General features: G+C 51.8%; 1 pseudogene; it reads right to left on the bottom strand.

The window, feature by feature from the left end:
* Positions 1-7,492: 7,492 nt before the first annotated feature.
* On the bottom strand, positions 7,493-8,751 carry LOC141249287 (sialidase-3-like; annotated as a pseudogene).
* Between the last annotated feature and the right edge of the window lie 16,657 nt (positions 8,752-25,408).

Here is a 25,408-nt window from a genome sequence, read left to right as displayed (position 1 = left end):
GGGTGAGGAGGTGCAGGGCAGAGACGACTCCGGAGGGTGAGGAGGTGCAGGGCAGTGACAACTCCGGAGGGTGAGGAGGTGCAGGACAGAGATGGCTTCAGAGGGTGAGGAGGTGCAGGGCAGAGACGACTCCGGAGGGTGAGGAGGTGCAGGACAGAGACGGCTTCAGAGAATGAGGTGGTGCTGGGCAGAGACGGCTCCAGAGGGTGAGGAGGTGCAGGACACAGACGTCTTTGGAGGGTGAGGAGGTGAAGGGCAGATACGGCTCCGGAGGATGAGGAGGTGCAGGGCAGAGACGGCTCCGGAGAGTGAAGAGGTGCATGGTAGAGATGGATCCGGAGGGTGAGGAGGTGCTGGACAGAGACGGCTTCAGAGAATGAGGTGGTGCTGGGCAGAGACGGCTCCGGAGGGTGAGGAGGTGCTGGGCAGAGACGGCTCCGGAGGGTGAGGTGGTGCTGGGCAGAGACGGCTCCGGAGGGTGAGGTGGTGCTGGGCAGAGACGGCTCCGGAGGGTGAGGAGGTGCTGGACAGAGACGGCTCCGGAGGGTGAGGAGGTTCAGGGCAGAGTCGACTCTGGAGGGTGAGGAGGTGACGGACAGGGACGGCTCCGGAGGGTGAGGAGGTGCTGGGCAGAGACGACTTTGAAGGGTGAGGTGGTGCTGGGCAGAGACGGCTTCGGAGGTGCAGGGCAGAGACGACTTCGGAGGGTGAGGAGGTGAAGGGCAGAGTAGGCTCCGGATGGTGAAGAGGTCCAGGGCAGAGAAGGCTCCAGATGGTGAATAGGAGCAGGGTAGAGACGGCATTGGAGGGTGAGGAGGTGCAGGGCAGAGACGGCTCTGGATGGTGAAGAGGTGCAGGGCAGAGACAGCTCCGGAAGGTGAATAGGAGCACGGCAGAGTCAGAATTGGAGGGTAAGGAAGTGCAGGGCAGAGACGGCTTCGGAGGTTGAGCAGGTGCAAGGCAGAGACGGCTCCGGAGGGTGAGGAGGTGAAGGGCAGAGACGACTCCGGAGGGTGAGGAGGTGAAGGGCAGAGAAGGCTCCGGATGGTGAAGAGGTGCAGGGTAGAGAAGGCTGCAGATGGTGAATAGGAGCAGGGTAGAGACGGCATTGGAGGGTGAGGAGGTGCAGGACAGAGACGGCTCTGGATGGTGTAGAGGTGCAGGGCAGAGACGGCTGCGGACGGTGAGGAGGTGTAGGGCAGAGAAGGCTCCGGAGGGTGAGGAGGTGCTGGGCAGAGACGGCTCCGGAGGGTGAGGTGGTGCTGGGCAGAGACGGCTCCGGAGGGTGAGGTGGTGCTGGGCAGAGACGGCTCCGGAGGGTGAGGAGGTGCTGGACAGAGACGGCTCCGGAGGGTGAGGAGGTTCAGGGCAGAGTCGACTCTGGAGGGTGAGGAGGTGACGGACAGGGACGGCTTCAGAGGGTGAGGAGGTGCAGGGCAGAGACGACTCCGGAGGGTGAGGAGGTGCAGGACAGAGACGGCTTCAGAGAATGAGGTGGTGCTGGGCAGAGACGGCTCCGGAGGGTGAGGAGGTGCTGGGCAGAGACGGCTCCGGAGGGTGAGGTGGTGCTGGGCAGAGACGGCTCCGGAGGGTGAGGTGGTGCTGGGCAGAGACGGCTCCGGAGGGTGAGGAGGTGCTGGACAGAGACGGCTCCGGAGGGTGAGGAGGTTCAGGGCAGAGTCGACTCTGGAGGGTGAGGAGGTGACGGACAGGGACGGCTCCGGAGGGTGAGGAGGTGCTGGGCAGAGACGACTTTGAAGGGTGAGGTGGTGCTGGGCAGAGACGGCTTCGGAGGTGCAGGGCAGAGACGACTTCGGAGGGTGAGGAGGTGAAGGGCAGAGTAGGCTCCGGATGGTGAAGAGGTCCAGGGCAGAGAAGGCTCCAGATGGTGAATAGGAGCAGGGTAGAGACGGCATTGGAGGGTGAGGAGGTGCAGGGCAGAGACGGCTCTGGATGGTGAAGAGGTGCAGGGCAGAGACAGCTCCGGAAGGTGAATAGGAGCACGGCAGAGTCAGAATTGGAGGGAAAGGAAGTGCAGGGCAGAGACGGCTTCGGAGGTTGAGCAGGTGCAAGGCAGAGACGGCTCCGGAGGGTGAGGAGGTGAAGGGCAGAGACGACTCCGGAGGGTGAGGAGGTGAAGGGCAGAGAAGGCTCCGGATGGTGAAGAGGTGCAGGGTAGAGAAGGCTGCAGATGGTGAATAGGAGCAGGGTAGAGACGGCATTGGAGGGTGAGGAGGTGCAGGACAGAGACGGCTCTGGATGGTGTAGAGGTGCAGGGCAGAGACGGCTGCGGACGGTGAGGAGGTGTAGGGCAGAGAAGGCTCCGGATGGTGAAGAGGTGCAGGGTAGAGAAGGCTGCAGATGGTGAATAGGAGCAGGGTAGAGACGGCATTGGAGGGTGAGGAGGTGCAGGACAGAGACGGCACTGGATGGTGTAGACGTGCAGGGCAGGGACGGCTGCAAACGGTGAATAGGAGCACGGCTGAGTCGGAATTGGAGGATGAGGAAGTGTAGGGCAGAGACGGCTTCGGAGGGTGAGGAGGTGCAGGGCTGAGGCAGCTTCGGAGGTTGAGCAGGTGCAGGGCAGAGACGGCTTCGGAGGGTGAGGAGGTGAAGGGCAGATACGGCTCTGTAGAATGAGGAGGTGCAGGGCAGAGACGGCTCCGGAGAGAGAAGAGGTGCAGGGCAGAGATGGCTCCGGAGGGTGAGGAAGTGCACGTGAGAGACGACTCCGGAGGGTGAGGAGGTGCAGGGCAGAGACGGCTTCAGAGGGTGAGGAGGTGCAGGGCAGAGACGACTCCGGAGGGTGAGGAGGTGCAGGGCAGAGACGGCTTCAGAGGGTGAGGAGGTGCTGGGCAGAGACAGCTCCGGGGGGTGAGGTGGTGCTGGGCAGAAACAACTCCGGAGGGTGAGGAGGTGCAGGTCAGAGGCAGCTTCAGAGGTTGAGCAGGTGCAGGGCAGAGACAGCTCCGGAGGATAAGGAGGTGCAGAGCAGAGATGGCTCCGGAGAGTGAAGAGGTGCTGGGCAGAGATGGCTCTGGAGGGTGAGGAGGTGCAGGGCAGAGACGACGCCGGAGGGTGAGGAGGTGCAGGGCAGAGAAGGCTCCGGATGGTGAAGAGGTGCAGAGCAGAGAAGGCTCCGGATGGTGAATAGGAGCAGGGTAGAGACGGCATTGGAGGGTGAGGAGGTGCAGGACAGAGACGGCTCTGGATGGTGTAGAGGTGCAGGGCAGAGAAGGCTCCGGACGGTGAATAGGAGCACGGCAGAGTCGGAAATGGAGGATGAGGAAGTGCAGGGCAGAGACGGCTTTGGAGGGTGAGGAGATGCATGGCAGAGGCAGCTTCGGAAGTTGAGCAGGTGCAGGGCACAGACGGCTTTGGAGGGTGAGGAGGTGAAGGGAAGATACGGCTCCGGAGGATGAGGAGGTGCAGGGCAGAGACGGCTCCGGAGAGTGAAGAGGTGCATGGCAGAGATGGCTCCGGAGGGTGAGGAGGTGCAGGGCAGAGACAACTCCAGAGGGTGAGGAGGTGCAGGGCAGAGACGGCTTCAGAGGGTGAGGAGGTGCAGGACAGAGACGGCACTGGATGGTGTAGAGGTGCACGGCAGAGACGGCTCCGGACGGTGAATAGGAGGACGGCAGAGTCGGAATTGGAGGCTGAGGAAGTGCAGGGCAGAGACGGCTTTGGAGGGTGAGGAGGTGCATGGCAGAGGCAGCTTCGGAGGTTGAGCAGGTGCAGGGCACAGACGGCTTTGGAGGGTGAGGAGGTGAAGGGCAGATTCGGCTCCGGAGGATGAGGAGGTGCAGGGCAGAGACGGCTCCGGAGAGTGAAGAGGTGCATGGTAGAGATGGATCCGGAGGGTGAGGAGGTGCAGGGCAGAGACAACTCCAGAGGGTGAGGAGGTGCAGGGCAGAGACGGCTTCAGAGGGTGAGGAGGTGCAGGACAGAGACGGCTTCAGAGGGTGAGGAGGTGCTGGGCAGAGACGGCTCTGGGGGGTGAGGAGGGGCTGGGCAGAGACGGCTCCGGAGGGTGAGGTGGTGCTGGGCAGAAACAAGCCCGGAGGGTGAGGAGGTGCAAGACAGAGACGGCTCCAGAGGGTGAGGAGGTGAAGGACAGAGATGGCTCCGGAGGGTGAGGAGGTGCAGAGCAGATACGATGCCGGAGGGTGAGGAGGTGCTGGGCAGAGACGACTCCGGAGGGTGAGGAGGTGCAGGGCAGAGAAGGCTCCGGATGGTGAAGAGGTGCAGAGCAGAGAAGGCTCCGGATGGTGAATAGGAGCAGGGTAGAGACGGCATTGGAGGGTGAGGAGGTGCAGGGCAGAGACGACGCCGGAGGGTGAGGAGGTGCAGGGCAGAGAAGGCTCCGGATGGTGAAGAGGTGCAGAGCAGAGAAGGCTCCGGATGGTGAATAGGAGCAGGGTAGAGACGGCATTGGAGGGTGAGGAGGTGCAGGACAGAGACGGCTCTGGATGGTGTAGAGGTGCAGGGCAGAGAAGGCTCCGGACGGTGAATAGGAGCACGGCAGAGTCGGAAATGGAGGATGAGGAAGTGCAGGGCAGAGACGGCTTTGGAGGGTGAGGAGATGCATGGCAGAGGCAGCTTCGGAAGTTGAGCAGGTGCAGGGCACAGACGGCTTTGGAGGGTGAGGAGGTGAAGGGCAGATACGGCTCCGGAGGATGAGGAGGTGCAGGGCAGAGACGGCTCCGGAGAGTGAAGAGGTGCATGGCAGAGATGGCTCCGGAGGGTGAGGAGGTGCAGGGCAGAGACAACTCCAGAGGGTGAGGAGGTGCAGGGCAGAGACGGCTTCAGAGGGTGAGGAGGTGCAGGACAGAGACGGCACTGGATGGTGTAGAGGTGCACGGCAGAGACGGCTCCGGACGGTGAATAGGAGGACGGCAGAGTCGGAATTGGAGGCTGAGGAAGTGCAGGGCAGAGACGGCTTTGGAGGGTGAGGAGGTGCATGGCAGAGGCAGCTTCGGAGGTTGAGCAGGTGCAGGGCACAGACGTCTTTGGAGGGTGAGGAGGTGAAGGGCAGATACGGCTCCGGAGGATGAGGAGGTGCAGGGCAGAGACGGCTCCGGAGAGTGAAGAGGTGCATGGTAGAGATGGATCCGGAGGGTGAGGAGGTGCAGGGCAGAGACAACTCCAGAGGGTGAGGAGGTGCAGGGCAGAGACGGCTTCAGAGGGTGAGGAGGTGCAGGACAGAGACGGCTTCAGAGGGTGAGGAGGTGCTGGGCAGAGACGGCTCTGGGGGGTGAGGAGGGGCTGGGCAGAGACGGCTCCGGAGGGTGAGGTGGTGCTGGGCAGAAACAAGCCCGGAGGGTGAGGAGGTGCAAGACAGAGACGGCTCCAGAGGGTGAGGAGGTGAAGGACAGAGATGGCTCCGGAGGGTGAGGAAGTGCAGAGCAGATACGATGCCGGAGGGTGAGGAGGTGCTGGGCAGAGACGGCTCTGAAGGGTGAGGTGGTGCTGGGCAGAGACAACTCCGGAGGGTGAGGAGGTGCAGGACACAGACGGCTCTGGATGGTGTAGAGGTGCACGGCAGAGACGGCTCCGGACGGTGAATAGGAGGACGGCAGAGTCGGAATTGGAGGATGAGGAAGTGCAGGGCAGAGACGGCTTTGGAGGGTGAGGAGGTGCATGGCAGAGGCAGCTTCGGAGGTTGAGCAGGTGCAGGGCACAGACGGCTTTGGAGGGTGAGGAGGTGAAGGGCAGATACGGCTCCGGAGGATGAGGAGGTGCAGGGCAGAGACGGCTCCGGAGAGTGAAGAGGTGCATGGTAGAGATGGATCCGGAGGGTGAGGAGGTGCAGGGCAGAGACAACTCCAGAGGGTGAGGAGGTGCAGGGCAGAGACGGCTTCAGAGGGTGAGGAGGTGCAGGACAGAGACGGCTTCAGAGGGTGAGGAGGTGCTGGGCAGAGACGGCTCTGGGGGGTGAGGAGGGGCTGGGCAGAGACGGCTCCGGAGGGTGAGGTGGTGCTGGGCAGAAACAAGCCCGGAGGGTGAGGAGGTGCAAGACAGAGACGGCTCCAGAGGGTGAGGAGGTGAAGGACAGAGATGGCTCCGGAGGGTGAGGAGGTGCAGAGCAGATACGATGCCGGAGGGTGAGGTGGTGCTGGGCAGAGACAACTCCGGAGGGTGAGGAGGTGCAGGACACAGACGGCTCCGGAGGGTGAGGAGGTTAAGGTCAGGGACGACTCCGAAGGGTGAGGAGGTTCAGGGCAGAGACGGCTCCGGAGGGTGAGGAGGTGCAGAGCAGAGACGTCTACGGAGGGAGAGGTGCTGGGCAGAGACGGCTCTGAAGGGTGAGGAGGTGCAGGACAGAGACGGCTCCGGAGGGTGAGGAGGTGCAGGACAGAGACAGCTCCGGAGGGTGAGGAGTTGCAGAGCAGAGACGTCTACGGAGGGAGAGGTGCTGGGCAGAGACGGCTCTGAAGGGTGAGGAGGTGCAGGACAGAGACGGCTCCGGAGGGTGAGGAGGTGCAGGACAGAGACAGCTCCGGAGGGTGAGGAGTTGCAGAACAGAGACGGCTCCGGAGGGTGAGGAGGTGCAGGGCAGAGACGACTCCGGAGGGTGAGGAGTTGCTGGGCAGAGACGGCTCCAGAGGGTGAGGTGGTGGTGGGCAGAGACGGCTCCGGAGGGTGAGGTGGTGGTGGGCAGAGACGGCTCCGGAGGGTGAAGAGGTTCAGGGCAGAGACGGCTCCGGAGGGTGAGGAGGTGCAGAGCAGAGACGGCTCCGGAGGGTGAGGAGGTGCTGGGCAGAGACGGCTCTGAAGGGTGAGGTGGTGCTGGGCAGATACGGCTCGGGAGGGTGAGGAGGTGAAGGGCAGATACGGCTCCGGAGGATGAGGAGGTGAAGGACACAGACGGCTCCAGAGGGTGAGGAGGTGCAGAGCAGAGACGACTCCGGAGGGTGAGGAGGTGAAGGGCAGAAACGACTCCGGAGGGTGAGGAGTTGCTGGGCAGAGACGGCTCCGGAGGGTGAGGAGGTGAAGGGCAGAAAAGACTCCGGAGGGTGAGGAGGTGCAGGGCAGAGAGGGCTCCGAAGGGTGAGGAAGTTCAGGCCAGAGACGGCTCCGGAGGGTGAGGAGGTGAAGGGCAGAGACGACTCCGGAGGGTGAGAAGGTGCAGGACAGAGACGGCTCCAGAGCATGAGGAGGTGCTGGGCAGAGACGGCTCCGGAGGGTGAGGAGTTGCTGGGCAGAGACGGCTCCAGAGGGTGAGGTGGTGCTGGTCAGAGACGGCATCAGACACGTGGATGGGGATGATATAGTTCATGGGAAGATCCCTTTAAGGTGTCCATGATAGAGAGGAGTGGATAGAACCTGTTAATTACAGGGGGGGATCAGACACCATCCAATGAGCAGTATGAGAGCGTGTATCGGGGGTCAGGAGAGTGGTGGATGGCGCCATCTTGTGGCCCCTCAGTGCATTCCTATACTGGGTTACTTTTGGCACCCGGAGACTTGGCGGAGGCCCCGACACTCGTGATTAGGGCTTAGAGGAATTGTTCAGCAGCTCGTCCATCGTGAACCTCCGGAAGACGATCTTTTCGCACACCGCGTCCTTTCCGCATTCAAATAAGCAGGCGAAGGAGTGAGTGTACTGGCACACCGCCAGGTCCGAGTACCCGCTGGGACCCTCGTTGATGACCCACGGTGGGGTCCAGGTGGACGGCACAAGGGGTGATTTATTCAAGTAGACTCCTAAGTCCACGCGGCCCCGGCTGCTGGTGGGATGGGAGTAGAGGAGCCAGGACGTGACGCTATGCTGAAGGGGCGACTCTTCCCCGCCGTCCGCCTCGTCCTGAGTTGCCTCCGGAGGCCTGTAGCTCACCACACTGCCCTGGCAGCCATGAGGCGGCTCACACAGGCTTTTATTGTAGTGGGCATCTGTGAACTCCATGGACTGGGGGCTGCTGGTCGCCTCCACCCGGTAGCGCTGACCGGTCCTGGCGCTGCAGTACAGGAGGTCGTTGCCGCTGCTGCAGGTCACCTCGGCCACCTCGCACTCCCCTGTCTTCTGCCGCCACAGTCCGCTGCCCTTGTGCCAGCTCTCTCCGCGGTCGTCGCTGTAGAAGATGAATGAGTGGGGCTTGGTCTTCCAGGGGACGGGCAGGCCGCAGACGCGGGAGTGGATGTAGTACAGGTACGCGGGCACGATCAGCCTGCCCGACGGAGAGCAGACGCCGTGACCGGGGCCAACCGTCAAGGTGGCGCAGCTCTTCAGGTCCTCACCCAGGACCTCCTCCGTCACGTCTTTCGGTAGGCTCCACGATTGGCCGTGGTCGCGGCTGGTGACGTAGCAGAGCCGGGCGGCATTTCGGCCGGTTATGATTTGCCGGAACTCGGAGATTTCGCTTTTTACACAGACGAAGAAGAGGAAGACGGTGTCGGTGTCGGGATGGTACAGCGGGCAGGGGTTCATGGTCCGGTGCCCCGGTAACTTGGCGTGGCTCACCGGCATTGCGTCTTCCCACTAAGGAGGCAAAACAGATGGAGACGTTGGAAAGTCACAAGATCAGACGCGGAGAGAGGTGACATGAGGAGTCGGTACCTGCACCTCCCCGCGCTGCACCCGACCGCGCCGCACCACCAGGTACAGGGCGTCCTGATCATCGGGGGACGAGCGCTTCTCCGCCAAGGCCAAGAAGATGGAGGGAAGAAGAGCAGAGCCGGGATACGATACGTCACACCGCCAGGATCCTGCTGGAACAGGGTCACCGAGTCCAGAGAGAGCGCCCCCGACATGTCTGTACCCGAACCTGCAGGACAGCGGATACACGAGACTGACAGCCGAGAGCAACCTGTATCTAATCCTGTGTGATACTGAAATGTGTATCTAATCCTATCCTGTGATACTGAGCCGTGTATCTAATCCTATCCTCTGTGATACTGAGCCGTGTATCTAATCCTATCCTGTGATACGGAGCCGTGTATATAATCCTATCCTGTGTGATACAGAGCTGTGTATCTAATCCTATCCTCTGTGATACAGAGCCGTGTATCTAATCCTATCCTGTGATACGGAGCCGTGTATATAATCCTATCCTGTGTGATACAGAGCTGTGTATCTAATCCTATCCTCTGTGATACTGAGCCGTGTATCTAATCCTATCCTGTGTGATACAAAGCCGTGTATCTAATCCTATCCTGTGATACTGAGCCATGTATCTAATCCTATCCTGTGTGATACAAAGCCGTGTATCTAATCCTATCCTGTGATACTGAGCCGTGTATCTAATCTTATCCTGTGTGATACAAAGCAGTGTATCTAATCCTATCCTGTGATACTGAGCCATGAATCTAATCCTATCCTGTGACACGGAGGCATGTATCTAATCCTATCCTGTGTGATACTGAGCCGTGTATCTAATCCTATCCTGTGATACTGAGTTGTGTATCTAATCCTCTCCTGTGTGATACTGAGCCGTGTATCTAATCCTATCCTGTGTGATACTGTCTGCTGAGCCGTGTATCTAATCCTCTCCTGTGTGATACTGTCTGCTGAGCCGTGTATCTAATCCTCTCCTGTGTGATACTGTCTGCTGAGCCGTGTATCTAATCCTATCCTGTGTGATACTGTCTGCTGAGCCGTGTATCTAATCCTATCCTGTGTGATACCGTCTGCTGAGCCGTGTATCTAATCCTATCCTGTGTGATACCGTCTGCTGAGCCGTGTATCTAATCCTATCCTGTGTGATACCGTCTGCTGAGCCGTGTATCTAATCCTATCCAGTGTGATACCGTCTGCTGAGCCGTGTATCTAATCCTATCCTGTGTGATACTGTCTGCTGAGCCGTGTATCTAATCCTATCCTGTGTGATAACGTCTGCTGAGCCGTGTATCTAATCCTCTCCTGTGTGATACTGTCTGCTGAGCCGTGTATCTAATCCTATCCTGTGTGATACTCTCTGCTGAGCCGTGTATCTAATCCTATCCTGTGTGATACTGTCTGCTGAGCCGTGTATCTAATCCTATCCTGTGTGATACTGTCTGCTGAGCCGTGTATCTAATCCTATCCTGTGTGATACCATCTGCTGAGCCGTGTATCTAATCCTCTCCTGTGTGATACTCTCTGCTGAGCCGTGTATCTAATCCTATCCTGTGTGATACTGTCTGCTGAGCCGTGTATCTAATCCTATCCTGTGTGATACTGTCTGCTGAGCCGTGTATCTAATCCTATCCTGTGTGATACTATCTGCTGAGCTGTGTATCTAATCCTCTCCTGTGTGATACTGTCTGCTGAGCCGTGTATCTAATCCTATCCTGTGTAATACTATCTGCTGAGCTGTGTATCTAATCCTATCCTGTGTGATACTCTCTGCTGAGCCGTGTATCTAATCCTATCCTGTGTGATACTGTCTGCTGAGCCGTGTATCTAATCCTATCCTGTGTGATACTGTCTGCTGAGCCGTGTATCTAATCCTATCCTGTGTGATACTGTCTGCTGAGCCATGTATCTAATCCTATCCTGTGTGATACTGTCTGCTGAGCCGTGTATCTAATCCTATCCTGTGTGATACCGTCTGCTGAGCCGTGTATCTAATCCTATCCTGTGTGATACTCTCTGCTGAGCCGTGTATCTAATCCTATCCTGTGTGATACTGTCTGCTGAGCCGTGTATCTAATCCTAACCTGTGTGATACCGTCTGCTGAGCCATGTATCTAATCCTCTCCTGTGTGATAGTGTCTGTTGAGCCATGTATCTAATCCTCTACTGTGTGATACTGTCTGCTGAGCTGTGTATCTAATCCTCTCCTGTGTGATACTGTCTGCTGAGCTGTATCTAATCCTATCCTGTGTGATACTGTATGCTGAGCCGTGTATCTAATCCTATCCTGTGTGATACTGTCTGCTGAGCCGTGTATCTAACCCTCTCCTGTGTGATACTGTCTGCTGAGCCGTGTATCTAATCCTATCCTGTGTGATACCGTCTGCTGAGCCGTGTATCTAATCCTATCCTGTGTGATACTGTGTGCTGAGCCGGATATCTAATCCTATCCTGTGTGATACTATCTGCTGAGCTGTGTATCTAATCCTCTCCTGTGTGATACTGTCTGCTGAGCCGTGTATCTAATCCTATCCTACGTGATACTGTCTGCTGAGCCGTGTATCTAATCCTATGCTGTGTGATACTGTCTGCTGAACCGTGTATCCAATCCTATCCTGTGTGATACTGTCTGCTGAGCCGTGTATCTAATCCTCTCCTGTGTGATACTGTCTGCTGAGCCGTGTATCTAATCCTATCTTGTGTGATACTGTCTGCCGAGCCGTGTATCTAATCCTATCCTGTGTGATACCGTCTGCTGAGCCGTGTATCTAATCCTATGCTGTGTGATACTGTCTGCTGAGCCGTGTATCTAATCCTATCCTGTGTGATACTGTCTGCTGAGCCGTGTTTCTAATCCTATGCTGTGTGATACTGTCTGCTGAGCCGTGTATCTAATCCTATCCTGTGTGATACTGTCTGCCGAGCCGTGTATCTAATCCTATCCTGTGTGATACCGTCTGCTGAACCGTGTATCTAATCCTATCCTGTGTGATACTGTGTGCTGAGCCGTGTATCTAATTCTATTCTATGTGATACTGTCTGCAGAGCTGTGTATCTAATCCTATCCTGTGTGATACTATCTGCTGGGCAATGTATCTAATCCTATCCTGTGCGATAACGTCTGCTGAGCCGTGTATCTAATCCTATCCTGTGTGATACTGTCTGCTGAGCCGTGTATCTAATCCTATCCTGTGTGATACTCTCAGCTGAGCCATGTATCTAATCCTCTCCTGTGTGATACCGTCTGCTGAGCCGTGTATCTAATCCTATCCTGTGTGATACTGTCTGCTGAGCCGTGTATCTAACCCTCTCCTGGGTGATACTGTCTGCTGAGCCGTGTACCTAATCCTATCCTGTGTGATACTGTCTGCTGAGCCGTGTATCTAATCCTATCCTGTGTGATACTGTATGCTGAGCTGTATCTAATCCTATCCTGTGTGATACTGTCTGCTGAGCCGTGTATCTAATCCTATCCTGTGTGATACTGTCTGCTGAGCCGTGTATCTAATCCTATCCTGTGTGATACTCTCTGCTGAGCCGTGTATCTAATCCTATCCTGTGTGATACTGTCTGCTGAGCCATGTATCTAATCCTCTCCTGTGTGATACCGTCTGCTGAGCCGTGTATCTAATCCTATCCTGTGTGATACTGTCTGCTGAGCCGTGTATCTAATCCTATCCTGTGTGATACTGTATGCTGAGCTGTATCTAATCCTATCCTGTGTGACACTGTCTGCTGAGCTGTGTATCTAAACCTATCCTGTGTGATACTATCTGCTGAGCCGTGTATCTAATCCTATCCTGTGTGATACTGTCTGCTGAGCTGTGTATCTAATCCTATCCTGTGTGATACCGTTTGCTGAGCTGTGTATCTAATCCTATCCTGTGTGATACTGTCTTCTGAGCCATGTATCTAATCCTGTCCTGTGTGATACTGTCTGCTGAGCCGTGTATCTAATCCTATCCTGTGTGATACTGTCTGCTGAGCCGTGTATCTAATCTTATCTTGTGTGATACTGTCTACTGAGCCGTGTATCTAATCCTATCCTGTGTGATACTGTCTGCTGAGCCGTGTATCTAATCCTATCCAGTGTGATACCGTCTGCTGAGCCGTGTATCTAATCCTATCCTGTGTGATACTCTCTGCTGAGCCATGTATCTAATCCTATCCTGTGTGATACCGTCTGCTGAGCCGTGTATCTAATCTTATCCTGTGTGATACTGTCTGCTGAGCCGTGTATCTAATACTATCCTGTGTGATACTGTCTGCTGAGCCGTGTATCTAATCCTATCCAGTGTGATACCGTCTGCTGAGCCGTGTATCTAATCCTATCCTGTGTGATACTGTCTGCTGAGCCGTGTATCTAATCCTCTCCTGTGTGATACTCTCTGCTGAGCCATGTATCTAATCCTATCCTGTGTGATACTGTCTGCTGAGCCGTGTATCTAATCCTATCCTGTGTGATACTGTCTGCTGAGCCGTGTATCTAATCCTATCCTGTGTGATACTATCTGCTGAGCTGTGTATCTAATCCTCTCCTGTGTGATACTGTCTGCTGAGCCGTGTATCTAATCCTCTCCTGTGTGATAGTGTCTGCTGAGCCATGTATCTAATCCTCTCCTGTGTGATACTGTCTGCTGAGCTGTGTATCTAATCCTCTCCTGTGTGATACTGTCTGCTGAGCTGTATCTAATCCTATCCTGTGTGATACTGTCTGCTGAGCTGTATCTAATCCTATCCTGTGTGATACTGTATGCTGAGCCGTGTATCTAATCCTATCCTGTGTGATACTGTCTGCTGAGCCGTGTATCTAACCCTCTCCTGTGTGATACTGTCTGCTGAGCCGTGTATCTAATCCTATCCTGTGTGATACCGTCTGCTGAGCCGTGTATCTAATCCTATCCTGTGTGATACTGTATGCTGAGCTGTATCTAATCCTATCCTGTGTGATACTGTCTGCTGAGCCGTGTATCTAATCCTATCCTGTGTGATACTGTATGCTGAGCTGTATCTAATCCTATCCTGTGTGATACTGTCTGCTGAGCCATGTATCTAATCCTATCCTGTGTGATACTGTCTGCTGAGCCGTGTATCTAATCCTATCCTGTGTGATACTGTCTGCTGAGCTGTGTATCTAATCCTATCCTGTGTGATACCGTCTGCTGAGCTGTGTATCTAATCCTATCCTGTGTGATCCTGTCTGCTGAGCCGTGTATCTACTCCTATCCTGTGTGATACCGTCTGCTGAGCCGTGTATCTAATCCTATCCTGTGTGATACTGTATGCTGAGCTGTATCTAATCCTATCCTGTGTGATGCTGTCTGCTGAGCCGTATATCTAATCCTATGCTGTGTGATACTGTCTGCTGAGACGTGTATCTAATCCTATCCTGTGTGATACTGTCTGCTGAGCTGTGTATCTAATCCTATCCTGTGTGATACCGTCTGCTGAGCTGTGTATCTAATCCTATCCTGTGTGATACTGTCTTCTGAGCCATGTATCTAATCCTGTCCTGTGTGATACCGTCTGCTGAGCCGTGTATCTAATCCTATCCTGTGTGATACTGTCTGCTGAGCCGTGTATCTAATCCTATCCTGTGTGATACTGTCTGCTGAGCCGTGTATCTAATCCTATCCAGTGTGATACCGTCTGCTGAGCCGTGTATCTAATCCTATCCTGTGTGATACTGTCTACTGAACCGTGTATCTAATTCTATCCTCTGTGATACTGTCTGCTGAGCCGTGTATCTAATCCTATCCTGTGTGATACTGTCTGCTGAGCCGTGTATCTAATCCTATCCTGTGTGATACTGTCTGCTGAGTCGTGTATCTAATCCTATCCTGTGTGATACCGTCTGCTGAGCCATGTATCTAATCCTATCCTGTGTGATACTGTGTGCTGAGCCGTGTATCTAATCCTATCCTGTGTGATACTATCTGCTAAGCTGTGTATCTAATCCTCTCCTGTGTGATACTGTCTGCTGAGCCGTGTATTTAATCCTCTCCTGTGCGATACTGTCTGCTGAACCGTGTATCTAATCCTCTCCTGTGCGATACTGTCTGCTGAGCTGTGTATCTAATCCTAACCTGTGTGATACCGTCTGCTGAGCCGTGTATCTAATCCTCTCCTGTGTGATACTGTCTGCTGAGCCGTGTATCTAATCCTCTCCTGTGTGATACTGTCTGCTGAGCCGTGTATCTAATCCTCTCCTGTGTGATACTGTCTGCTGAGCCGTGTATCTAATCCTCTCCTGTGTGATAGTGTCTGCTGAGCCATGTATCTAATCCTCTCCTGTGTGATACTGTCTGCTGAGCTGTGTATCTAATCCTCTCCTGTGTGATACTGTCTGCTGAGCTGTATCTAATCCTATCCTGTGTGATACTGTCTGCTGAGCTGTATCTAATCCTATCCTGTGTGATACTGTATGCTGAGCCGTGTATCTAATCCTATCCTGTGTGATACTGTCTGCTGAGCCGTGTATCTAACCCTCTCCTGTGTGATACTGTCTGCTGAGCCGTGTATCTAATCCTATCCTGTGTGATACCGTCTGCTGAGCCGTGTATCTAATCCTATCCTGTGTGATACTGTATGCTGAGCTGTATCTAATCCTATCCTGTGTGATACTGTCTGCTGAGCCGTGTATCTAATCCTATCCTGTGTGATACTGTATGCTGAGCTGTATCTAATCCTATCCTGTGTGATACTGTCTGCTGAGCCATGTATCTAATCCTATCCTGTGTGATACTGTCTGCTGAGCCGTATATCTAATCCTATCCTGTGTGATACTGTCTGCTGAGCTGTGTATCTAATCCTATCCTGTGTGATACCGTCTGCTGAGCTGTGTATCTAATCCTATCCTGTGTGATCCTGTCTGCTGAGCCGTGTATCTAATCCTATCCTGTGTGATACCGTCTGCTGAGCCGTGTATCTAATCCTATCCTGTGTGATACTGTATGCTGAGCTGTATCTAATCCTATCCTGTGTGATACTGTCTGCTGAGCCATGTATCTAATCCTATCCTGTGTGATACTGTCTGCTGAGACGTGTATCTAATCCTATCCTGTGTGATACTGTCTGCTGAGCTGTGTATCTAATCCTATCCTGTGTGATACCGTCTGCTGAGCTGTGTATCTAATCCTATCCTGTGTGATACTGTCTTCTGAGCCATGTATCTAATCCTGTCCTGTGTGATACCGTCTGCTGAGCCGTGTATCTAATCCTATCCTGTGTGATACTGTCTGCTGAGCCGTGTATCTAATCCTATCCTGTGTGATACTGTCTGCTGAGTCGTGTATCTAATCCTATCCTGTGTGATACCGTCTGCTGAGCCATGTATCTAATCCTATCCTGTGTGATACTGTGTGCTGAGCCGTGTATCTAATCCTATCCTGTGTGATACTATCTGCTGAGCTGTGTATCTAATCCTCTCCTGTGTGATACTATCTGAGGAGCCGTGTATCTAATCCTCTCCTGTGTGATACTGTCTGCTGAGCCGTGTATCTAATCCTCTCCTGTGTGATACTGTCTGCTGAGCCGTGTATCTAATCCTCTCCTGTGTGATACTGTCTGCTGAGCTGTGTATCTAATCCTGTCCTGTGTGATACTGTCTGCTGAGCTGTGCATCTAATCCTCTCCTGTGTGATACTGTCTGCTGAGCCGTGTATCTAATCCTATCCTGTGTTATACTATCTGCTGAGCTGTGTATCTAATCCTCTCCTGTGTGATACTATCTGCTGAGCTGTGTATCTAATCCTCTCCTGTGTGATACTGTCTGCTGAGCTGTGTATCTAATCCTCTACTGTGTGATACTGTCTGCTGAGCTGTGTATCTAATCCTCTCCTGTGTGATACTGTCTGCTGAGCCGTGTATCTAACCCTCTCCTGTGTGATACTGTCTACTGAGCCGTGTATCTAATCCTATCCTGTGTGATACTGTCTGCTGAGCCGTGTATCTAATCCTATCCTGTGTGATACCGTCTGCTGAGCCGTGTATCTAATCCTATCCTGTGTGATACTGTCTGCTGAGCCATGTATCTAATCCTATCCTGTGTGATACCGTCTGCTGAGCCGTGTATCTAATCCTATCCTGTGTGATACTGTCTCCTGATCCGTGTATCTAATCATATCCTGTGTGATACCGTCTGCTGAGCCGTGTATCTAATCCTATCCTGTGTGATACTGTCTGCTGAGCCGTGTATCTAATCCTATCCTGTGTGATACTGTCTGCTGAGCCGTGTATCTAATCCTATGCTGTGTGATACCGTCTGCTGAGCCGTGTATCTAATCCTATCCTGTGTGATACTCTCTGCTGAGCTGTGTATCTAATCCTATCCTGTGTGATACTGTCTGCTGAGCGGTATCTAATCCTATCCTGTGTGATACTGTCTGCTGAGCCATGTATCTAATCCTATGCTGTGTGATACCGTCTGCTGAGCCGTGTATCTAATCCTATCCTGTGTGATACTCTCTGCTGAGCTGTGTATCTAATCCTATCCTGTGTGATACTGTCTGCTGAGCGGTATCTAATCCTATCCTGTGTGATACCGTCTGCTGAGCCGTGTATCTAATCCTATCCTGTGTGATACTCTCTGCTGAGCTGTGTATCTAATCCTATCCTGTGTGATACTGTCTGCTGAGCGGTATCTAATCCTATCCTGTGTGATACTGTCTCCTGAGCCGTGTATCTAATCCTATCCTGTGTGATACCGTCTGCTGAGCCGTGTATCTAATCCTATCCTGTGTGATACCGTCTGCTGAGCCGTGTATCTAATCCTATCCTGTGTGATACTGTCTGCTGAGCCGTGTATCTAATCCTATGCTGTGTGATACCGTCTGCTGAGCCGTGTATCTAATCCTATCCTGTGTGATACTCTCTGCTGAGCTGTGTATCTAATCCTATCCTGTGTGATACTGTCTGCTGAGCGGTATCTAATCCTATCCTGTGTGATACTGTCTGCTGAGCCATGTATCTAATCCTATCCTGTGTGATACTGTCTGCTGAGCCGTGTATCTAATCCTCTCCTGTGTGATACTGTCTGCTGAGCCGTGTATCTAACCCTCTCCTGTGTGATACTGTCTGCTGAGCCGTGTATCTAACCCTCTCCTGTGTGATACTGTCTGCTGAGCCGTGTATCTATTCCTATCCTGTGTGATACTGTCTGCTGAGCCGTGTATCTATTCCTATCCTGTGTGATACTGTCTGCTGAGCCGTGTATCTAACCCTCTCCTGTGTGATACTGTCTGCTGAGCCGTGTATCTAATCCTCTCCTGTGTGATACTGTCTGCTGAGCCGTGTATCTAATCCTATCCTGTGTGATACTGTCTGCTGAGCCATGTATCTAATCCTATCCTGTGTGATACTGTATGCTGAGCTGTATCTAATCCTATCCTGTGTGACACTGTCTGCTGAGCTGTGTATCTAAACCTATCCTGTGTGATACTGACTGCTGAGCCGTGTATCTAATCCTCTCCTGTGTGATACTGTCTGCTGAGCCGTGTATCTAACCCTCTCCTGTGTGATACTGTCTGCTGAGCCGTGTATCTAATCCTATCCTGTGTGATACTGTCTGCTGAGCCGTGTATCTAATCCTATCCTGTGTGATACTGTCTGCTGAGCCGTGTATCTAATCCTCTCCTGTATGATACTGTCTGCTGAGCCGTGTATCTAATCCTATACTGTGTGATACTGTGTGCTGAGCCGTGTATCTAATCCTATACTGTGTGATACTGTGTGCTGAGCAGTGTATCTAACTCTATCCTGTGTGATACCGTCTGCTGAGCCGGGTATCTAATCCTATCCTGTGTGATACCGTCTGCTGAGCCGTGTATCTAATCCTATCCTGTGTGATACTGTCTGCTGAGCCGTGTATCTAATCCTCTCCTGTGTGATACTGTCTGCTGAGCCGTGTATCTAATCCTATACTGTGTGATACTGTCTGCTGAGCCGTGTATCTAATCCTATACTGTGTGATACTGTGTGCTGAGCCGGGTATCTAATCCTATACTGTGTGATACTGTGTGCTGAGCCGTGTTTCTAATCCTATCCTACGTGATACTGTCTGCTGAGCCGTGTATCTAATCCTATCCTGTGTGATACTATCTGCTGAGCTGTGTATCTAATCCTCTCCTGTGTGATACTGTCTGCTGAGCCGTGTTTCTAATCCTATCCTACGTGATACTGTCTGCTGAGCCGTGTATCTAATCCTATCCTACGTGATACTGTCTGCTGAGCCGTGTATCTAATCCTATGCTGTGTGATACTGTCTGCTGAGCCGTGTATCCAATCCTATCCTGTGTGATACTGTCTGCTGAGCCGTGTATCTAATCCTCTCCTGTGTGATACTGTCTGCTGAGCCGTGTATCTAATTCTATTCTATGTGATACTGTCTGCAGAGCTGTGTATCTAATCCTATCCTGTGTGATACTATCTGCTGGGCAATGTATCTAATCCTATCCTGTGCGATAACGTCTGCTGAGCCGTGTATCTAATCCTATCCTGTGTGATACTCTCAGCTGAGCCATGTATCTAATCCTCTCCTGTGTGATACCGTCTGCTGAGCCGTGTATCTAATCCTATCCTGTGTGATACTGTCTGCTGAGCCGTGTATCTAACCCTCTCCTGGGTGATACTGTCTGCTGAGCCGTGTATCTAATCCTATCCTGTGTGATACTGTATGCTGAGCTGTATCTAATCCTATCCTGTGTGATACTGTCTGCTGAGCCGTGTATCTAATCCTATCCTGTGTGATACTGTCTGCTGAGCCGTGTATCTAATCCTATCCTGTGTGATACTCTCTGCTGAGCCGTGTATCTAATCCTATCCTGTGTGATACTGTCTGCTGAGCCATGTATCTAATCCTCTCCTGTGTGATACCGTCTGCTGAGCCGTGTATCTAATCCTATCCTGTGTGATACTGTCTGCTGAGCCATGTATCTAATCCTATCCTGTGTGATACTGTATGCTGAGCTGTATCTAATCCTATCCTGTGTGACACTGTCTGCTGAGCTGTGTATCTAAACCTATCCTGTGTGATACTGTCTGCTGAGCCATGTATCTAATCCTCTCCTGTGTGATACTATCTGCTGAGCCGTGTATCTAATCCTATCCTGTGTGATACTGTCTGCTGAGCCATGTATCTAATCATATCCTGTGTGATACTGTCTGCTGAGCCGTGTATCTAATCCTATCCTGTGTGATACTGTCTGCTGAGCCGTGTATCTAACCCTCTCCTGTGTGATACTGTCTGCTGAGCCGTGTATCTAACCCTCTCCTGTGTGATACTGTCTGCTGAGCCGTGTATCTAATCCTATCCTGTGTGATACTGTCTGCTGAGCTGTGTATCTAATCCTATCCTGTGTGATACCGTTTGCTGAGCTGTGTATCTAATCCTATCCTGTGTGATACTGTCTTCTGAGCCATGTATCTAATCCTGTCCTGTGTGATACGTCTGCTGAGCCGTGTATCTAATCCTATCCTGTGTGATACTGTCTGCTGAGCCGTGTATCTAATCCTATCCTGTGTGATACTGTCTGCTGAGCCGTGTATCTAATCTTATCCTGTGTGATACTGTCTACTGAGCCGTGTATCTAATCCTATCCTGTGTGATACTGTCTGCTGAGCCGTGTATCTAATCCTATCCAGTGTGATACCGTCTGCTGAGCCGTGTATCTAATCCTATCCTGTGTGATACTCTCTGCTGAGCCATGTATCTAATCCTATCCTGTGTGATACCGTCTGCTGAGCCGTGTATCTAATCTTATCCTGTGTGATACTGTCTGCTGAGCCGTGTATCTAATACTATCCTGTGTGATACTGTCTGCTGAGCCGTGTATCTAATCCTATCCAGTGTGATACCGTCTGCTGAGCCGTGTATCTAATCCTATCCTGTGTGATACTGTCTGCTGAGCCGTGTATCTAACCCTCTCCTGTGTGATACTCTCTGCTGAGCCATGTATCTAATCCTATCCTGTGTGATACTGTCTGCTGAGCCGTGTATCTAATCCTATCCTGTGTGATACTGTCTGCTGAGCCGTGTATCTAATCCTATCCTGTGTGATACTATCTGCTGAGCTGTGTATCTAATCCTCTCCTGTGTGATACTGTCTGCTGAGCCGTGTATCTAATCCTCTCCTGTGTGATACTGTCTGCTGAGCTGTGTATCTAATCCTCTCCTGTGTGATACTGTCTGCTGAGCTGTATCTAATCCTATCCTGTGTGATACTGTCTGCTGAGCTGTATCTAATCCTATCCTGTGTGATACTGTATGCTGAGCCGTGTATCTAATCCTATCCTGTGTGATACTGTCTGCTGAGCCGTGTATCTAACCCTCTCCTGTGTGATACTGTCTGCTGAGCCGTGTATCTAATCCTATCCTGTGTGATACCGTCTGCTGAGCCGTGTATCTAATCCTATCCTGTGTGATACTGTATGCTGAGCTGTATCTAATCCTATCCTGTGTGATACTGTCTGCTGAGCCGTGTATCTAATCCTATCCTGTGTGATACTGTCTGCTGAGCCATGTATCTAATCCTATCCTGTGTGATACTGTCTGCTGAGCCATGTATCTAATCCTATCCTGTGTGATACTGTCTGCTGAGCCGTGTATCTAATCCTATCCTGTGTGATACTGTCTGCTGAGCTGTGTATCTAATCCTATCCTGTGTGATACCGTCTGCTGAGCTGTGTATCTAATCCTATCCTGTGTGATCCTGTCTGCTGAGCCGTGTATCTAATCCTATCCTGTGTGATACCGTCTGCTGAGCCGTGTATCTAATCCTATCCTGTGTGATACTGTATGCTGAGCTGTATCTAATCCTATCCTGTGTGATACTGTCTGCTGAGCCATGTATCTAATCCTATCCTGTGTGATACTGTCTGCTGAGCCGTATATCTAATCCTATGCTGTGTGATACTGTCTGCTGAGACGTGTATCTAATCCTATCCTGTGTGATACTGTCTGCTGAGCTGTGTATCTAATCCTATCCTGTGTGATACCGTCTGCTGAGCTGTGTATCTAATCCTATCCTGTGTGATACTGTCTTCTGAGCCATGTATCTAATCCTGTCCTGTGTGATACCGTCTGCTGAGCCGTGTATCTAATCCTATCCTGTGTGATACTGTCTGCTGAGCCGTGTATCTAATCCTATCCTGTGTGATACTGTCTGCTGAGCCGTGTATCTAATCCTATCCTGTGTGATACTGTCTACTGAACCGTGTATCTAATTCTATCCTGTGTGATACTGTCTGCTGAGCCGTGTATCTAATCCTATCCTGTGTGATACTGTCTGCTGAGCCGTGTATCTAATCCTATCCTGTGTGATACTGTCTGCTGAGTCGTGTATCTAATCCTATCCTGTGTGATACCGTCTGCTGAGCCATGTATCTAATCCTATCCTGTGTGATACTGTGTGCTGAGCCGTGTATCTAATCCTATCCTGTGTGATACTATCTGCTAAGCTGTGTATCTAATCCTCTCCTGTGTGATACTGTCTGCTGAGCCGTGTATTTAATCCTCTCCTGTGCGATACTGTCTGCTGAGCCGTGTATCTAATCCTCTCCTGTGTGATACTGTCTGCTGAGCTGTGTATCTAATCCTAACCTGTGTGATACCGTCTGCTGAGCCGTGTATCTAATCCTCTCCTGTGTGATACTGTCTGCTGAGCCGTGTATCTAATCCTCTCCTGTGTGATACTGTCTGCTGAGCTGTGTATCTAATCCTCTCCTGTGTGATACTGTCTGCTGAGCTGTATCTAATCCTATCCTGTGTGATACTGTCTGCTGAGCTGTATCTAATCATATCCTGTGTGATACTGTATGCTGAGCCGTGTATCTAATCCTATCCTGTGTGATACTGTCTGCTGAGCCGTGTATCTAACCCTCTCCTGTGTGATACTGTCTGCTGAGCCGTGTATCTAATCCTATCCTGTGTGATACCGTCTGCTGAGCCGTGTATCTAATCCTATCCTGTGTGATACTGTATGCTGAGCTGTATCTAATCCTATCCTGTGTGATACTGTCTGCTGAGCCATGTATCTAATCCTATCCTGTGTGATACTGTCTGCTGAGCCGTGTATCTAATCCTATCCTGTGTGATACTGTCTGCTGAGCTGTGTATCTAATCCTATCCTGTGTGATACCGTCTGCTGAGCTGTGTATCTAATCCTATCCTGTGTGATCCTGTCTTCTGAGCCGTGTATCTAATCCTATCCTGTGTGATACCGTCTGCTGAGCCGTGTATCTAATCCTATCCTGTGTGATACTGTATGCTGAGCTGTATCTAATCCTATCCTGTGTGATACTGTCTGCTGAGCCATGTATCTAATCCTATCCTGTGTGATACTGTCTGCTGAGACGTGTATCTAATCCTATCCTGTGTGATACTGTCTGCTGAGCTGTGTATCTAATCCTATCCTGTGTGATACCGTCTGCTGAGCTGTGTATCTAATCCTATCCTGTGTGATACTGTCTTCTGAGCCATGTATCTAATTCTGTCCTGTGTGATACCGTCTGCTGAGCCGTGTATCTAATCCTATCCTGTGTGATACTGTCTGCTGAGCCGTGTATCTAATCCTATCCTGTGTGATACTGTCTGCTGAGCCGTGTATCTAATCCTATCCAGTGTGATACCGTCTGCTGAGCCGTGTATCTAATCCTATCCTGTGTGATACTGTCTACTGAACCGTGTATCTAATTATATCCTGTGTGATACTGTCTGCTGAGCCGTGTATCTAATCCTATCCTGTGTGATACTGTCTGCTGAGCCGTGTATCTAATCCTATCCTGTGTGATACTGTCTGCTGAGTCGTGTATCTAATCCTATCCTGTGTGATACCGTCTGCTGAGCCATGTATCTAATCCTATCCTGTGTGATACTGTGTGCTGAGCCGTGTATCTAATCCTATCCTGTGTGATACTATCTGCTGAGCTGTGTATCTAATCCTCTCCTGTGTGATACTGTCTGCTGAGCCGTGTATCTAATCCTCTCCTGTGTGATACTGTCTGCTGAGCTGTGTATCTAATCCTGTCCTTTGTGATACTGTCTGCTGAGCTGTGTATCTAATCCTCTCCTGTGTGATACTGTCTGCTGAGCCGTGTATCTAATCCTATCCTGTGTGATACTATCTGCTGAGCTGTGTATCTAATCCTCTCCTGTGTGATACTATCTGCTGAGCTGTGTATCTAATCCTCTCCTGTGTGATACTGTCTGCTGAGCTGTGTATCTAATCCTCTACTGTGTGATACTGTCTGCTGAGCTGTGTATCTAATCCTCTCCTGTGTAATACTGTCTGCTGAGCCGTGTATCTAACCCTCTCCTGTGTGATACTGTCTACTGAGCCGTGTATCTAATCCTATCCTGTGTGATACTGTCTGCTGAGCCGTGTATCTAATCCTATCCTGTGTGATACCGTCTGCTGAGCCGTGTATCTAATCCTATCCTGTGTGATACTGTCTGCTGAGCCATGTATCTAATCCTATCCTGTGTGATACCGTCTGCTGAGCCGTGTATCTAATCCTATCCTGTGTGATACTGTCTCCTGATCCGTGTATCTAATCATATCCTGTGTGATACCGTCTGCTGAGCCGTGTATCTAATCCTATCCTGTGTGATACTGTCTGCTGAGCCGTGTATCTAATCCTATCCTGTGTGATACTGTCTCCTGAGCCATGTATCTAATCCTATCCTGTGTGATACCGTCTGCTGAGCCGTGTATCTAATCCTATCCTGTGTGATACCGTCTACTAAGCCGTGTATCTAATCCTATCCTGTGTGATACTGTCTGCTGAGCCGTGTATCTAATCCTATGCTGTGTGATACCGTCTGCTGAGCCGTGTATCTAATCCTATCCTGTGTGATACTCTCTGCTGAGCTGTGTATCTAATCCTATCCTGTGTGATACTGTCTGCTGAGCGGTATCTAATCCTATCCTGTGTGATACTGTCTGCTGAGCCGTGTATCTAATCCTCTCCTGTGTGATACTGTCTGCTGAGCCGTGTATCTAACCCTCTCCTGTGTGATACTGTCTGCTGAGCCGTGTATCTAACCCTCTCCTGTGTGATACTGTCTGCTGAGCCGTGTATCTATTCCTATCCTGTGTGATACTGTCTGCTGAGCCGTGTATCTAATCCTATCCTGTGTGATACTGTCTGCTGAGCCGTGTATCTATTCCTATCCTGTGTGATACTGACTGCTGAGCCGTGTATCTAATCCTCTCCTGTGTGATACTGTCTGCTGAGCCGTGTATCTAACCCTCTCCTGTGTGATACTGTCTGCTGAGCCGTGTATCTAATCTTATCCTGTGTGATACTGTCTGCTGAGCCGTGTATCTAATCCTGTCCTGTGTGATACTGTCTGCTGAGCCGTGTATCTAATCCTATCCTGTGTGATACTGTCTGCTGAGCCGTGTATCTAATCCTATCCTGTGTGATACTGTCTGCTGAGCCGTGTATCTAATCCTCTCCTGTGTGATACTGTCTGCTGAGCCGTGTATCTAATCCTATCCTGTGTGATACTGTCTGCTGAGCCGTGTATCTAATCCTATCCTGTGTGATACTGTCTGCTGAGCAGTGTATCTAATCTTATCCTGTGTGATACCGTCTGCTGAGCCGTGTATCTAATCCTATCCTGTGTGATACTGTCTGCTGAGCCGTGTATCTAATCCTCTCCTGTATGATACTGTCTGCTGAGCCTGTATCTAATCCTATACTGTGTGATACTGTGTGCTGAGCCGTGTATCTAATCCTATCCTGTGTGATACTGTCTGCTGAGCCGTGTATCTAATCATATCCTGTGTGATACTGTCTGCTGAGCCGTGTATCTAATCCTATCCTGTGTGATACTGTGTGCTGAGCCGTGTA

The sequence above is a fragment of the Phyllobates terribilis genome, unplaced genomic scaffold (genome assembly GCF_046119375.1).
Source record: "Phyllobates terribilis strain yellow unplaced genomic scaffold, ASM4611937v1 Scaffold_2__4_contigs__length_985480577, whole genome shotgun sequence".
Taxonomy (NCBI): Eukaryota; Metazoa; Chordata; class Amphibia; order Anura; family Dendrobatidae; genus Phyllobates; species Phyllobates terribilis.
The sequence above is the reverse complement of the archived record's forward strand: the minus strand, read 5'-3'. Positions and strand labels throughout refer to the sequence as shown.